General features: G+C 44.0%; 2 protein-coding genes across 5 annotated transcripts in view; one reads left to right on the top strand and one right to left on the bottom strand.

Moving 5' to 3' along the window:
• Positions 1-14,851, top strand: part of LOC119164514 (uncharacterized) — a 232,378-nt gene that overhangs the window by 57,184 nt on the left and 160,343 nt on the right. Inside the window, exons 3-5 of one of the 4 annotated variants that reach the window (XR_012885648.1) lie at positions 3,717-3,752; positions 8,521-8,754; positions 11,046-11,473. The exons of 2 other annotated variants lie outside the window; for them this stretch is intronic. The gene's annotated coding sequence lies outside the window, so the exon portion shown is untranslated. Of the gene's footprint in view, positions 1-3,716; positions 3,753-8,520; positions 8,755-11,045; positions 11,474-14,851 lie in introns of those variants that run through there. One more of the 4 variants, XM_075871963.1, reaches the window with a different exon arrangement.
• LOC119165450 (uncharacterized) overlaps positions 1-14,851 on the bottom strand; it is a 181,706-nt gene that overhangs the window by 118,332 nt on the left and 48,523 nt on the right. The gene's annotated exons all lie outside the window — the stretch shown is intronic.

Raw genomic sequence — 14,851 nt, 5'->3', positions numbered from 1 at the left:
ATGTACTCTGTCACGTGATCGTAGACTAGTATACATGGTCAATATTTTATTGTTAGTATTGGAAGATTGTTTGCTTCTTCAGAGTAAAAGATATTACTTCATAAAAATGTACATATAAGCCTGCGTTAGTAGTACGTGTTGAAGTGGCGTTGCCTTTGCATGACGTAATCATCCCATGCTCGTCAGCGCTTCTTGAGCAATATTTCTGCGTGCTCATGAAACCATGCATGCAGTATATAGGTCACTAAGATTTTGGGGTGACGTGGTTCTTATACCTACATTTTGTCTCAGAAATCACGTGTGCTGCTGCTCGGCACGGCCGCGCATATGTGCAGTGACGTTTTGGTGACTTGGCATGGCTCCTGTGTTGAGAGAGTGATGATGACTGGGACAAGCCATCCACGACACAGGCACGTGCAATGCAGTACAAATACAGGGAAGGTGTATAAAGCCACATGATCTCATTGTAACGGCTTGTTATATTCAAAAGTAGTTGTAAAGCTCAGAATAAATGTGGCTAAGTGTAGTTATGAGAACTCCTGCGAAAGCACGACATCATGTACAAGTCACTAGAAGGGCTACCGCCATCACTATGAATGCTCACTGGACAAACAGGAAAATCAGTATTCAGAGCCTTTCAGATCGAAAAATACTGCTTTTAAACAACTACATGCTTTTGGGATTAACTACTGCCACAACGAACACTACGAAAGGCAAGCCGGAAAACACTGTTGAAAAAAATGCATAGTCGGTCCCTTTAACTGTAATCTGTCTATCACGCTAAGCTCGGTTCGATGCAATACAGAACACATGAAATGCTGGCAAGTGCTGTGGGTCGTCGACCAGCTTTGCCGTTATTTAATCTTCAGACGACTAGAGCGAACTTTTTAAATGCGGAGCATTTCTTAGTCTTACGATGTTGCACTTTGGCGTCTGCGTTGTCTGCACCCCCACTGCTCATGCTCGGCTCGTCACGTCTTCCTCGAATGCGGGCGGTGTGTATATAAGCCGCAGAGCGCGCGTTCGGGATTCAGTGAAGGGCGTCTTTACTTGTCTGGCGCTTGACTTAATGCTTTCCTTGACTCGAGTAGACACAACATTCATGCCATATCCCCACCACTCAGAGACAAATTTACTCAAGTTCCCCCCCCCTCCTTTAGAAAGATGCAGGCGCCAATTTTTTTGTTATTTCGCAGCCTTGCATTTTGAAGTACGTGGGTACATAAACAAGTGTTAGGTACTTTGTGGTACTTTCATCCTTTGACCGCTCTTTGTGCCGCATAGCCTCCTTGAGAACCTCGTTGTGGGTGCGGCTTTTACAAAATTAAATGCTCCCACCGGTGCACATGTTTTCATGCCGGAAAATTTGAGGTGAGGAGAGAAAGTCCTTAAGATTGGAAGCTTTCGTCCATGGCCAGCGCAGACGACCCGAAAGCGCAGCCTTCCAATTCGAAAGTTGTGGATTTGTACCCACTATAAGTCATTTTAACCTGTCATACTTGTTACCAGACAGATAAAAGCAAGAAATGTTCCCTGTGGTGTCCCACTGCTGAGGTCACAGAATCAAACCTCTGTGGAAATTTTTTATGAAGGCGAGAATGACATAGGCCCATGTACTCGGGTTTAAATGCATGATTTATGTCCCTAGGTGGTCAAAATTTGTCAAGCCCTTCACTGTGACATCTCTCACGGTCATATTATTTTGGGGCATTGAACTCCAACGAAGTTATCTCTCTTGGATTTATTTTGGTGTCTAGCGTTTTTTGTCTAGTATCCAGTATTTTCTCGGTTGCCGTGTAGACGCTCATTCCCACTTATATTTAAAGTGCAGTGTTCAGGCATACTAATTCCCAGTTCAATGTAGTGAAATCGGCTTTTGCAGTTAATGACATAGTTGGATGCCTTATATCACATTCTGCTTTTCCTGCCACTAGGTTGCATCATCGGCTTGACCAACAGAAGTCGCTCAATATAACCGTTCTTTGCAGCGCAACCAGTACACATCATGTGAGAAAACCGTGTCCAAATCAACAGAGGCTAATATAGCCCCCAAGATAGACCATGTATCGACGCAAACTGAGGGAATGGAAGGTTTCTACAACGCCTGCCCACCAGCGAAAATGCCACAGCCAATCAAAGGTGCACCTTTATGCATATTAGTACTATTACCGTCATTAAAAGTTACATCAGGATTTTAGGATTGCATACTGCAATGACAGATTCCTCGACATTTTCACGGCGAGATTCCTGTTGGTACAGATGTGCGAATGTTTCGTACACGTGGCATTTCCAATGTTCGAATGCCACAAAACTTGATAACTGGTATTGGAATTGGCACAAGGGCTATCTACTTGTTGTCAATCTTGCAGAATTTGATGCATAAATTGAAAAGCTGGTGATAATCTTCTGAAAAGACTGAAGCAGCATGGGACAAACAAAAGAGGGGACAAACAAGCACAACTTGTAGCTTGTGTGTACCTTTTTTGTCTCCTGTTTATCCTTTTTTTGTATGTGTCTTGTCCTGCTGCACATTGTTTTCAGGATATGCTGCCATAACAACTTGCCCGACTTTCAACGTAATGACAAGGTAGAATCCGTTATCACATCCCCTCACCCATTGCACTGTTGAAAAACTTGGACATTTGAAGGGTTACTCGCCAAGTCCCCTAGTTGGGTCGTGGCAGTTGTTGGTGTCTGATGAAGAGCATTATGCCACAAAAAATTTTTCAATCAATTCATTACGAGCTGAAAAAAGTGGCATTTTGAAGCGGTGCAAAAAGATGATGCGAGGAGACGAGCTCAAATTCCATGCTGCTTGCCCCGCGTTGCCTTTGCAAGCTAAATCTCTTCTCTATCCTCCCTGGCATCCGAGCAAACGGTCACACGTGCATCACGTCTCCGAGCAAGCCCCTCCGCTGAGAAGATGCGGGCAGCATTGTTTTCTTGACCACCATTATTTTGTGGTCTAGTGCCTCTTTCTGCGGGATGGATTTAGAGATGCTGGTATAGATGCTGGTATAGAGATGAGCATATTGAGTGCTCGAATGTACAGGACTATTAATTTAGTTTTCAGGGCTAGCTTCTGCTCGATGCATTAACCGTGGGGACACGAACGCACCCAAAACGCAGGCACATTAGCCCCATATCTCGTTGCAATTCATGGGAAAAAATGAAAAAGACGCACACATTCCCTGTGTGTGTCTCATTATTTATCTTAAGTTTTATTCATATCTTCAGGCAATAGATTACACAAACTACACATTTTTGAAATAATTTTTGCTGTCTCACGTGCTACTGTTGGCGACATCAGATGACAGTCGTCTATGCAGAGGACACATCACAGCATACCATTTACACAGGGCAATTCTGTAGTCTACGTCATTCCCTTATTCTCAGGGTGGCCGTGCATGAAAGGAAGGGCAAGCAGCATTCATCTTGAAATATAAACCATTTTTCCGGCACGTAGTGTTGCACAATTTGGCAGAACTGATCGTGAACGGCCCATGTATGCATTGCGCTCGTCAGCTCAACATTGCGAAACTTGAGAAGTGGCCCTTCAAAGGAGCGCTAACACAAAAATATATCACCTTGCTTTTTTTTTTTGAAGTAGGTATATTAATACCGACTTATCACTGCTGGAAACTGTTTGTGCGAGTGCACGATGCTTGTTTGTTTGGAGACGTGTTTAAAGCACCCACTCTCTGCTTTCATTTCAGAGTGCCAACCTAAGCAGAAGCAGGTTCTAAAGAAAGGTAAGCACAGCTGGCCACGGTGACCACTCAAAACTGTGATGCACACGCTGCGCATGAGAGCAGGTGCGCAGTTCTCACATCACAGCACTGCCAGCACACACGAAGTTGCAAGGACACAGGAGGAAATTGCAGTTAGAACAGGTGCAAGGCACGTGCCAGCAAACTCGAACTTGTGGCGTAGGTTTGTTTGCATTGCCAAGAAATAGTGCTGTACAATGCATAAAGTTTTTGTACATTATTTGCTGTACTATGTACGTTTTCAATTATGGTTGCCGAAAACAACCTCTTTTTTTGTAAAGGTCGGCTGTAAAATTCATATTAAGAAATATCTGAATTGTTGCCCTCATTTTGTTTGAGCTTTCTATCTGCTTAGAGAATGTTGATCTATTGTCGGTTTTGCTTGCTTACCTTGATGTTAACCTTGTTTTATGCATTTTGTTGCTTACTGCTATAAAAAATGCAATGCATAGTCTCCCTGACAATAATGCCTTTGAGGCAGCTTAAAGTAGGGCTGACACGAATTTTATAAATATTTTCGGACTGTTGCTCTGTATAAGAATGTGGATTTCGAGAACCCTAAAAGAGTACTGCGGTGCATGGGAATATGCCATGTTTATTTTTAATACCGTCACTTTAAAAAGACATTTTCGGTTTTAAAAAGACATTTTCGGTTTTGATATCGCGGAGGTGACTTCGAGACGTGTCATGGTGGTGACAGCAAATCGCAACATAGCAGTGAGAGATCTGCCATCTGCTTGTGGTACACGTTATAGAAGGTTTCGAGGCTGCTCGGCCCTGAAACCCCCAGGAAAGACGCGGAGCCAGACCAGGAACCTTCTTTATCGACCAGAACCCAGGCCGCCCCTGCCCGCAGCCAGCCGCTACCGTGTGCCATGACCACACCTGCGATCGTCGTCCTTCTCTTCCTTTTGTCATTGGCAGGCTCGCGGCCGCCGCTCCCATACTGTGCCCTGTCCGCACAACGGGAACGTCCGCACTGTCCGCACAACGGGAACGTTTTTTTTAAGCTACACGACTAATTTCCGGACTGCTTCGCTATGACTTCAAAAGTGAACGAAACACCGCTTGCCAAGCATCATATCATCACCAAGCCTACCAAGAGACCGATTCGACAGCACGCCTACAGAGTCTCGCAAAAAGAACAAGACAATATATGACAACAGGTCCAGCAGATGCTCAAGGACGACGTCATCCAGCCATCGACCAGTCCGTGGGTGTTCCCTGTTGTGTTAGTAAAGAAAAAAGATGGTACCCTGCAATTTTGCGTCGACTACCGAAAGTTGAATAAGATCACGAAGAAAGACGTGTATCCTTTACCATGAATAAATGACTTGCTGGACCGTATTCGCAATGCTCGTTACTTTTCTTCCATGGATCTACGCAGCGGCTATTGGCAAATTTCTGTTGATGAGCGCGACCACGAAAAAACCGCCTTCATTACTCCTGACGGACTCTTCGTGTTCAAGGTCCTTCCCTTCGGCTTATGCTCGGCGCCAGCTACTTTTCAAAGAATGATGGACACTGCTCTTTCTGGGCTAAAATGGCAATTGTGTCTTGTCTACCTTGACGATGTGGTCGTCTACTCGGACACGTTTGAGCAGCACGTCCAGAGCTTATTCTTTTCAGGCGATTCGAACAGCTGGACTTTCTCTCAAACCTGAGAAAGGTCACTTTGCTGTCGAGGAACTTAAGTTTCTTGGTCACGTTGTCAGCCACGCCTGTATACACCCAGATTCTGAGAAAACGAAAGCTGTTGCCGCATTTCCTGTCCCATTGAACAAGTGCGATCTCTGCCGATTTCTGGGACTGTGCGCATATTACAGACACTTTTTCAAAGGCTTTTCTAAAATCGCTGAACCGCTAAATGAACTTACAAAAGACGGCTTACTGTTTGTTTGGGGTCATGATCAGCATCACGCCTTTGACACGCTATGAAACCATCTCCAAGCCCCACCTGTACTCGGTCACTTTGACGACAACGCTGCCACAGAGCTACACACGGATGCCAGCAACGTCTGACTTGGAGCTGTCCGACGTTTCAGTGGCAAAATGGCGTAGAGCGCGTGATTGCCTTTGCAAGTCGAACACTATCATGCGCAGAGAAAAACTACTCTGCAACAGAAAAAGAATGCTTAGCCGTTGTTTGGGCTATAACAAAGTTTCGCCCTTATTTGTACGGTCGACCATTCAGGGTAGTTAGTGACCACCATTTTTTATGCTGGCTCGCTAACCTCAAAGATCCTTCCGGTCGTCTAGCACGGTGGAGCCTTCGGCTGCAAGAATTCATAATTCACAGTCATTCACAAGTGGGCGTTGAAGAGGACGATACATTCCTTTCCTCTGTATCAGCAACCGACTTGGCTCAACAACAATGCGACGACATGCAGCTAAGCCCGCTGATTGACTACCTCGAAGGCTGAAAACGCAGCCTTCCTCGAAACTTCTCATGAAACTTCGAGTTGTGGTTGCCACCGATTATTCAACGAGTTACAGCGAAACAAAGGCCCTGCCCAAAGCTACAGCAGCCTAAATCGCCCAGTTTTTTGTCACCAGCATCGTACTTTGTCACGGTGCGCCAGCTGTGATAATTACTGATTGTGGTACAGCTTTCATCGCAGAGATGCATTAAGAAGTGCTAAGACTAAGTGGTACAGATTATCGGAAAACCACGGGCTATAACCCCCAAACAAACAGGCTTACTGAACGGTTGAACAAGACCATTGCAGATATGCTGTCAATGTATATGGCCCTTGATCACAATAATTGGGATGATATACTCCCTTACGCAACTTTTGCTTACAATACAGCAGTCCAAGAGAGTACAGGTTGCACCCCATTTCACTTAGTTCATGGTTGAGAGGTCACTACAATGCTCGACGCAATGCTCTTTCCCAACAACCTGGGCATATTCAACGCGGATGCTGCCCTGTTCGCTCAACGCGCCGAGGAGGCCCGTCAACTCGCCCGACGCGTATTCAGGCTCACCAAACTGCGGACGCACGCCGCTACAACCTTACACACCGAGAGGTTACCTTCCATTACCTTCCAACCAGGCGATGAAGTTTGGGTGTGGACTCCCATCCGATAGCGTGGTCACTCTAAAAAGTTGCTGCGGTGCTACTTCGGCCCGTACAAAGTTCTAAGCCGACTCTATGATGTTACATACGAAGTTTTCCCTGAGAGCACCTCAAGACGTTCCCGTCGGTTTCCACAAAGTGATGTGGTGCATGTGTCTGTTAAGGCTCAAGCCATATTTCTCGCGTCATCAATCGAACGTGGACTGACTTACCATGCAATGACTATTTTTTTTGTCACTTTTGTTTCTTTTTGATTGTCTTGTGTCCTAACTCCTTTCTTTATTGAGTACTATGACACCAGCCCATTTTTTTTTCTTACAACGCAGTTGTTGGATTCCATGGTAGCATCTTTTCTTTCTCATTTTTTTTTCTCAACGCTCATTACCAGCATCGAGACGATGTTTTTCGAGGAGAGGGAATAATGCCACAGGTAATGGGTATGAGCCATCAACTGTAGCGTGAAATTGCTTGGAAGTGAAGAAAAGAAGAGGCCTTTGCTTCCTGGTCTGGGGGGCGAGCAAGACGTCGATTCGTTGCTGTCTGTTATTTCGTTCGTGGCAATATAAAATTGCGTCGACGTAATAGACATTTGTTTATTGCTTTCTTGATACTTTCGATTATTTGGCATTCTGTCAGTTCGGAAATTTTTTTCCAGTATCATGAAATCCAAATGAACGAGCTTTTACTGTACTGCTACAACTTATTGTAATGAAGTTACGAGGCTTGGCTTCAGTCATTTGATTAATCTACGATAGGTTCGTAAAGCAGTGCATGGCATAATTGAAGCAGGGCCTAAACCCTTGAGGTGCGCGCTGTAGTGGACTACATGAAAATGTGTCGAACTCGTGCAACACAATTTTAAGGCACTCGGTATTAGATCCCAAGAAAGAAAATGAGATGAGAAAATGAATGAGTTTGAGTAACTATGTGCAATTAGCATGCAATCAATATCATATTTATTCTGCACTCTGTCAGGTTTTATTGTTACATAAAAGAATGAAATATAATGGACTTTCCGGTTCTTTACACATAAGAGACCGAAAAGTCTTCAAAATTTTTGTTTATTTTACTTTGCTCAGTGAATTTTGTTTTAGTCGACTACATAGGTCGGCAAAAATTGTGGAGCTCACTCAAACTCGCTCATGAAATATATTTTGCACTTGGGACTCGCTCAGAAAAATTTTCCTGAGCCGGACTCACTCAAGCTCGCCACTCGCTAAAATTTTCTGTACCAAAAAATCCTAAAAAATTTTTGTCCATTTTACCTTGGTCAGTGTTTGTTTTCTTCCGCTGTTTGTCCCCGACCATACGAGATTCCGTCAAACTCTTGACTATACTCTATATGTTTTGTTACGATACTTCGCTGTATTGGGATTCAGCCGTTGCGTTCGTTGCTCTAGTAGTTGTGGTGCGCAACTGTTGATGCAAAGGTCGTGGAATTGAATCCCAACCTCGGTGGGCACATTTTCCGTAGAGGCTAAAATGTCCGAGGTCACTGTATTTAGTGGCATTAGGTAGACGAAATTTTCGAAGCCCTTCGCTATGGTGTCCTTCATAATCATATCGTGGTTTCGGGACGTTATGCCCAAACACTTGCTATCCTTCATCGAATTGCAAGTCAAATGTGTCCCCACATTGTTGTGACACCTTATCTTTCTCTCTGTCTTTAGGTTACAAAGCAGCATCCTCTGTATTGTAGAGGACCAAGAATAGCGACTCCAGGACCTGTGAAAGTCGTGGAAGGTGCCAGAGCATATGCAAAAGAGGTTGCTGACAAAACCACATGGTGTACAGGCATCTATCAGACCAACATGTACTCTCCCATGGTCTCTTGTTGAATGCAATCCCACGATCTCGAAGACAGCGACAATGTTTCTCTATCGTCGGAACCGCTGTCCCAAGGTGTAAGTGCACCACTTTGCATTTTCAAATCAGCAGCATCTGAAAGTGCCTTGAAGTTCCAACACCTGAAAAGCCCCCATTGGTGATGTTGGGCCTCCTCTGTAGTGGAATGAAAACTAATCTCTGGCTTAGTGCTGTATGTGTGGTGTTGCAGAGCCAAACAATACCTCCCCTTGAAAATTCCTATGGAGCGCAGAATGATGACATAAAACCAGCAGCCCCATGTACTTCCACACACACTGCGAGCATTATACAGTAGACTCGCAATAATTCTAACTCTGATAATTCCTACTTTCGGTTAATTCTAACAAAAATTTTTTTGGTTGCCCGCTATTTTTTCAATGTATTTAAAAGGCTCTTAACTCAAACCTAATCATTTGGTTAATTCATACTTTTTGCACTTCCCTATCAGAAAATATCTGCTGCTTTCCCACTACTATTTAACAGTTTGCGTGTTTATATTCCCAACAGTCTAAAAATGAGAAATAAGCACCTCAGGGCTTCAAGGAGCAACGCTTTGCTTGTAAACAAATGTTTGAAGCGAAGCAGATGCATAGTCATAGGCGTACCAGCCGGGGGAGGGGGGGGTGAAAAGAGAAAAGTTAGGGGGGGGGGGTGAGCCTGCCCACGTTTGGCAGTGGTCACTCTTGCTGCACGCTGCGGAAATTAAGTAAGGCGAAGTTTTTCACCACAACAGTAATCACTCAATTTGTTCTTACGGGAGAATGAAAATGTTACGAGGTAATGTTACAACATAGTGAAATTTTGCCAACATTTACTCTGTGACGATTTTTCTCGTGGGCTCTTCGCGGTGTAGGTCGCCTATGCGATGCCTTTGCATCTTGTGCTGTAGTATTGCAGAGCAGGCAAGCGCTGAACAGGGGCCCTATATTATTACATCACTTCATCTTTTTATTCTGCTGTGGCTTGATGAATTAACAAGAATCGACTGTATCTGCACTAGAACGGCGACTTCGCTGCCACCTCTAGGCCGATTTCATGGCCAATAGTTATTCAGTTTATCTGTGTCTTCGTGGTAAGTCATTATGGTATTCCAAATGTGCTGTTATTGTTACAGTCAGTGGTGAAGCTAAAGTTGTTTCATAAAGCTGGGATTGTCACACGAGTTGAAGAACGCCTCTTGCGTGCACTATTTAGTTAGTGTGTCATTATGCGGGATACATGCACAAATTCTACAAATTCTACGATAACTCTGCATGTCCAAGCTTTGTCTTCAGCAGAAAGTACTACGCTTGCTGAATTGAAGTGTTTGCTGGGATTCGCAAAATTGTTTTCGAATTTCACTGCGGATGTCGCAGCAATTTCTTTCTCTCAGTGCCATGAAATGCCCCTTCGGATTGGTCGTCCCACCCACAGTGGTTGTGGGGCCCGGCTGCTGACCCGAAAATTGCAGGTTCAATCGTGGCTGCAAACAGTTGCATTTTCAATGGAGGCTAGCTGGAGGCCCGTTTACTTGGATGTAGTCGCACATTCGAGAACCGCAGGTGATCGAAGTATCTGGAGCACTCCACTATGGCGTGCGTCCTAATTGTATTATGGTTTAGCTAGTCAAACTCCATAAATTATTATTAATTACCTTCTCTCGGACGGTGTATGCTCTTGTGCCAGTCTGCCAGATTTGACAGCACCTTTGCATCTGAACAAAGTACTTTGACAACAGTTCAGAAATGACAGACAAAAAGAAGTATTGACACACTACAGCACTGAACTTCTGAAGTAAATGATAATGAAAATACAAGCACACTTAAATACTGACGACCTGTCGCAAAAGTGGCCACTTTACACATGAGGTCAGAAGGCACCATTTTTAATCCTAGAAACGAATACCAGGCATGGAAAATTCTAATCACTTTCATGTGAGCAGGCACAAAGAAGATTGCTGTGGTCCCGAACCACATTATCATGCCAGGCTATGGAGGGAGAGCTGATGCACTGATCACTTTGTTTCTCAACATATCAATTTTTTTTTTTTTGTGGCTGTTCACGTGGAAGGGATGGGAATTTTCATGTTTTTAGTTTATTAAATTCAGAATGGTGCTTCCAAATGTTGTATGCTAAGTCCTCACATGCATTAGCCTGTTGTCAGCTATTAAGTGTGCTTTAATGTAAAAATATTTAGCTGCTAGTGAAGAACTATAGTTAGTCTTTTCTTGCGGTTGTCGTTTATACACTGCCTTCAAGATATTAAAGAACTATCACCAACTTGCTCAGCTATCAATTCTTCTACAACACCTTTGCTGCATAGCTCATTCAGACTTCTGGCTTCTTTCAGCAATGCCTGTAGTCTTGGAATATCCTATGAGGACCAGCAGTCGAATGGAGGAATATTGAAATGGTGATGGCATCACAGATGGTGATGATGAGTGCAGACTGACAGCAAGCTCACCTTTAATGAAGAAGGAGAGAAAAAGGCCCTGCCACAGTCAATCGAGAGCCCGCACTTCTCATCGTCAGTGACAGCGCACATCTCTCATGGAGGTTTCAAGATCTGGAGGCTTTGAACTTACGACAGTGCTGTGACCTTTCCAATGCAACCTGTGCCTACGGATTATTGTATATTGAAATAGTCTCCTCGCTTCTTACATTGACACAGCCCAAGGGAATGTGCCGATTCTACGAGCACACGCTTGCTCTCAGTGGTCATTTTCAGCAAATAATTAGCAAATAAATGAGAGTCGAAAGCTCGCATCGTTCGGTTGATTGGATGGTGTCAGATTTCTTGCTCTATTTTTGATGAAACTAATTTTAACCATTCTTTCCACCCGCCATCCTGCCTTGCCATCCTTTCATCTCTCTTGACAAGCCTCAGCTGGTCCCCGAGGGCAAAGCTGGACTGCATTGCCTTCCACATAAACCTGCTGATAATCTCTTCCTGCCCTTCGGTGCTAGCTGTGCATTCCCATGTGCTGTGGTTCGGTGTCAGTGTGCTCTCACTCCGCCGGCATATGTATTGGTATTCTGTGGGGTAATACGTATGTAGTCTGCGGTTGGTTGTGTGTCTTTGTGGTGCCAATGACGCAGAATTTACGACCGAAAGGTACTTGTGCGGTACTGGGTGGAGCCTCAGCTATTCTCAGTATTATTGCAGGATTGCCTTGTAACTGTGATCGATGGTGGTTAGGTTCTCCACGGTGTTAGACTGAAGCGTGCAGAACTTTAGCATTGAGAAGCCGAAGCTAAATCGCATTCATTGCTTCGCCCCTTTGGCGAAACTGACTTTTTTCTCGAATACTAACCACCTACAATATATTTTAGCAGTCCATTGTACAATTTTATTTTCGGTACTTCTTGTAGGAAGTTTTATTATGCAGAAGCGATACACTCAAATCTTGATATAACAATCCAGAATATAACAAAATGTAGGTCATAAGGAAGTAGATGAAAAATAGTCTTGCCATATAGTGTTAGGAATAAACCTGCATAACAAATGTTTAGATGTAACAAATTTATTTTTGTATAAGATGCAACTTTGTTATAATAAGGTCTGGTGTATGAGACAAGGGGGCATTAGATTTATGCGGCATGCATAAAACATGACGAGTTAAGCTATTAATTCATCCACTTTTCTCTTGTGGTTACAGGCACCGTCACATAATACAGCACAGCCTCATGTGATGCACCAGAATGCCTTTAAAGTGCCTGCTGTGATAATGTGATTTTCTGATATTGAGGTTCTCCCCACCACAAACATAGGCTCCATAAAAACCACCCACCACCACTTGGCCAATGCGGTGGGCGTACTGTGAGAAACGAGCCGTTTTAATGGTCAACTAAAGACAACACATCCTTTGTTTTGTAAAATGGTGGCTAACTTCAGAGGAATACCTTCGAGCTTTCCAAACTCTGTATATTAAGAAATCACCCCATGCCCCTTAGAAACGAGGAAAAAGACAAGGGCAAGATATTTTTGGCTCACGCGCCTGTCATCTTTGTAGAGGAAGCATTGACTTAGATTTAGGTGCATATGTGAAAGGACCACATGTGGCAGAAATTTCTGTACCCTTTCATTCCGACGTCCCGCATGATTATCTGGTTTTCGGACATCAAACCCCAGCAATCATATTGTATACTTGACTTAATTGGTTGTGTCTAACAAGGTGCATTGCAGTATTTTCAGTCACCCTGTAGATGCTGATGCCTCCTTACTTTCAAAGGATAGGGTTCAGGCATACTTGTTCGCAGTTCAACTAGCGAAATAGGGCTTTAATGATTATTACGTTCTTGGATGTTTTATATCATGCTGCGATCAGGTTGTATTGCTGGCACAATCATTTGCAGTTCTTCAAGGGAACCGTTTTGTGCAGCGTGACCAGTCTACATTTTGTGAGAAGGGCATGTTCAAACCAACAAAGGCTAACATCACATCGATAGTTGGATGGAAATATGTCTGATAAAGAACAGACAAAGACAAAGCAAGACATTTCGGCCCCTGTACGGAAAGCTTGTTCACAGCGAAGAAAAAAATAAAACAAAAAATTGGCCCTGTATCTGCATTTAACCTGCTGATGTCGTCGAAAGACGATAGTCTTACATGTGGAGAGAGGGAACAAAACATTTATTTGATGTCCTGCTCAAGAAAATCGGTGAATTGTATTCTGGAGCGCTGCGTTAGAGTGCCTCGAGCGTGCAGCAAAGGCGAACAAGCGCATCAAGTCACGTCACACGTAGACATGAGCGCCATCTGGCAGTTTTTTTCAAAAACAAAGCGCATGGCTCTGAGACGGGTGTGCGCGCTCGTCTCAGAGGTGATAAGGTGTAGAACACAAGGCGACGGGTAGATGCCACCACCGTCTCCTTTTAGCAAAGCGCTGGAAACACTCGCCTTTCCGTGCAAGCGTAGCATGGTCAGCGCAGCGTGATAAGCGCTACGGTCCTTAAAATTACTTATGTATGCCTTTTCTAGCGAAAGGCGCACATGCAGAATATATACGTGTTGTTATGGTGCCCCAGGTATGCGCAATAACTGCTTTTTAATCGACAATCGCACAAGTATGAACGCTGAAGCTTGAGCAACATAGGTGTGCGATGCGGATGAGGTCGGCCGTTTCGAATACTCGATGTCGTCAAGAGTGGACAGACAAATAGACAGACAAACCAAAAATTTTGCATTGAAGGTCCCCAAGAAAGACTATCGTCTTTAAAAAGGTGCACCTATCCAGGCCCTGTTTGCAAATCTGCTCTGTGTTGAGGTACTGTGGCAGAGATGATTTGCCCCTCGCATGTGCTTGTTTAAAATTTCGGCAGCTGTACAAACAAAATGACATATGATCAGCGGGCATAGATGCATATAATTACTGCATGTAAACTGGCATTCACAAAATTTTCTGCTTTCCAGAGGTTCTTACAGTATTTTATAGTCTTAATAACAGTGAAGTTTAGGTTCTGTGTATTTATATGTGGTGCATACCACAGCCTGAGATGTGAAGGTACACACAACACGTGAGAATACAGTCCTAAACTCTGTTACAGCTGAAATAGGCTGCCAGTTGCGGCATAGTATAATAGCTATGCAAGCTGTTGAAGACGACGAACTTCTTCAAGCACACACCACTGCCAAAAGGTGCAACTTGCAGATTTCAAGAGAGCTTGTGCTTCATTTAAAATGAACCGATACAAATTATTTTAAGGAGCTTTGCTGGTCATGCACCTTCAGAGTGTGTGATGGCTACCATTTTTTTTTGGGCAAAGCTTCTAATAGCGGCACCAATTCGTCCCTTGTAGCTTTGTAGTACTGCGTAACAAGTATAACATTTCGACCTCCTAGGTGGTGCCGGTGAGAGATTACTTCTGTGCGTTGTTGAATAATAAAAGATAGTGCTCAATGTACATGCCAATGGCTGCTACGGGGGAATGAGAGACAGGAGAATTCGGCTTTTAGTTAACGAGCACGCTGCGAATTTTTTTATTGTTCAACAACGCACAGAAGACAAGAAAGGGTTGCTACGTTACACTCGCTGGGCGTAACCTCCTAGCTTTTAGAAAGGTTTTGCGAGGTTGGGCCGCAGTGCCATGAATACAGTGAACTAGTATATACCATGAACTCGAGGTGGTTAAAGGTGTGAAGTAGACACGAAGCGC

The sequence above is a fragment of the Rhipicephalus microplus genome, chromosome 8 (genome assembly GCF_043290135.1).
Source record: "Rhipicephalus microplus isolate Deutch F79 chromosome 8, USDA_Rmic, whole genome shotgun sequence".
Lineage (NCBI taxonomy): Eukaryota > Metazoa > Arthropoda > Arachnida > Ixodida > Ixodidae > Rhipicephalus > Rhipicephalus microplus.
This window is presented reverse-complemented; position numbering and strand designations above follow the sequence as displayed.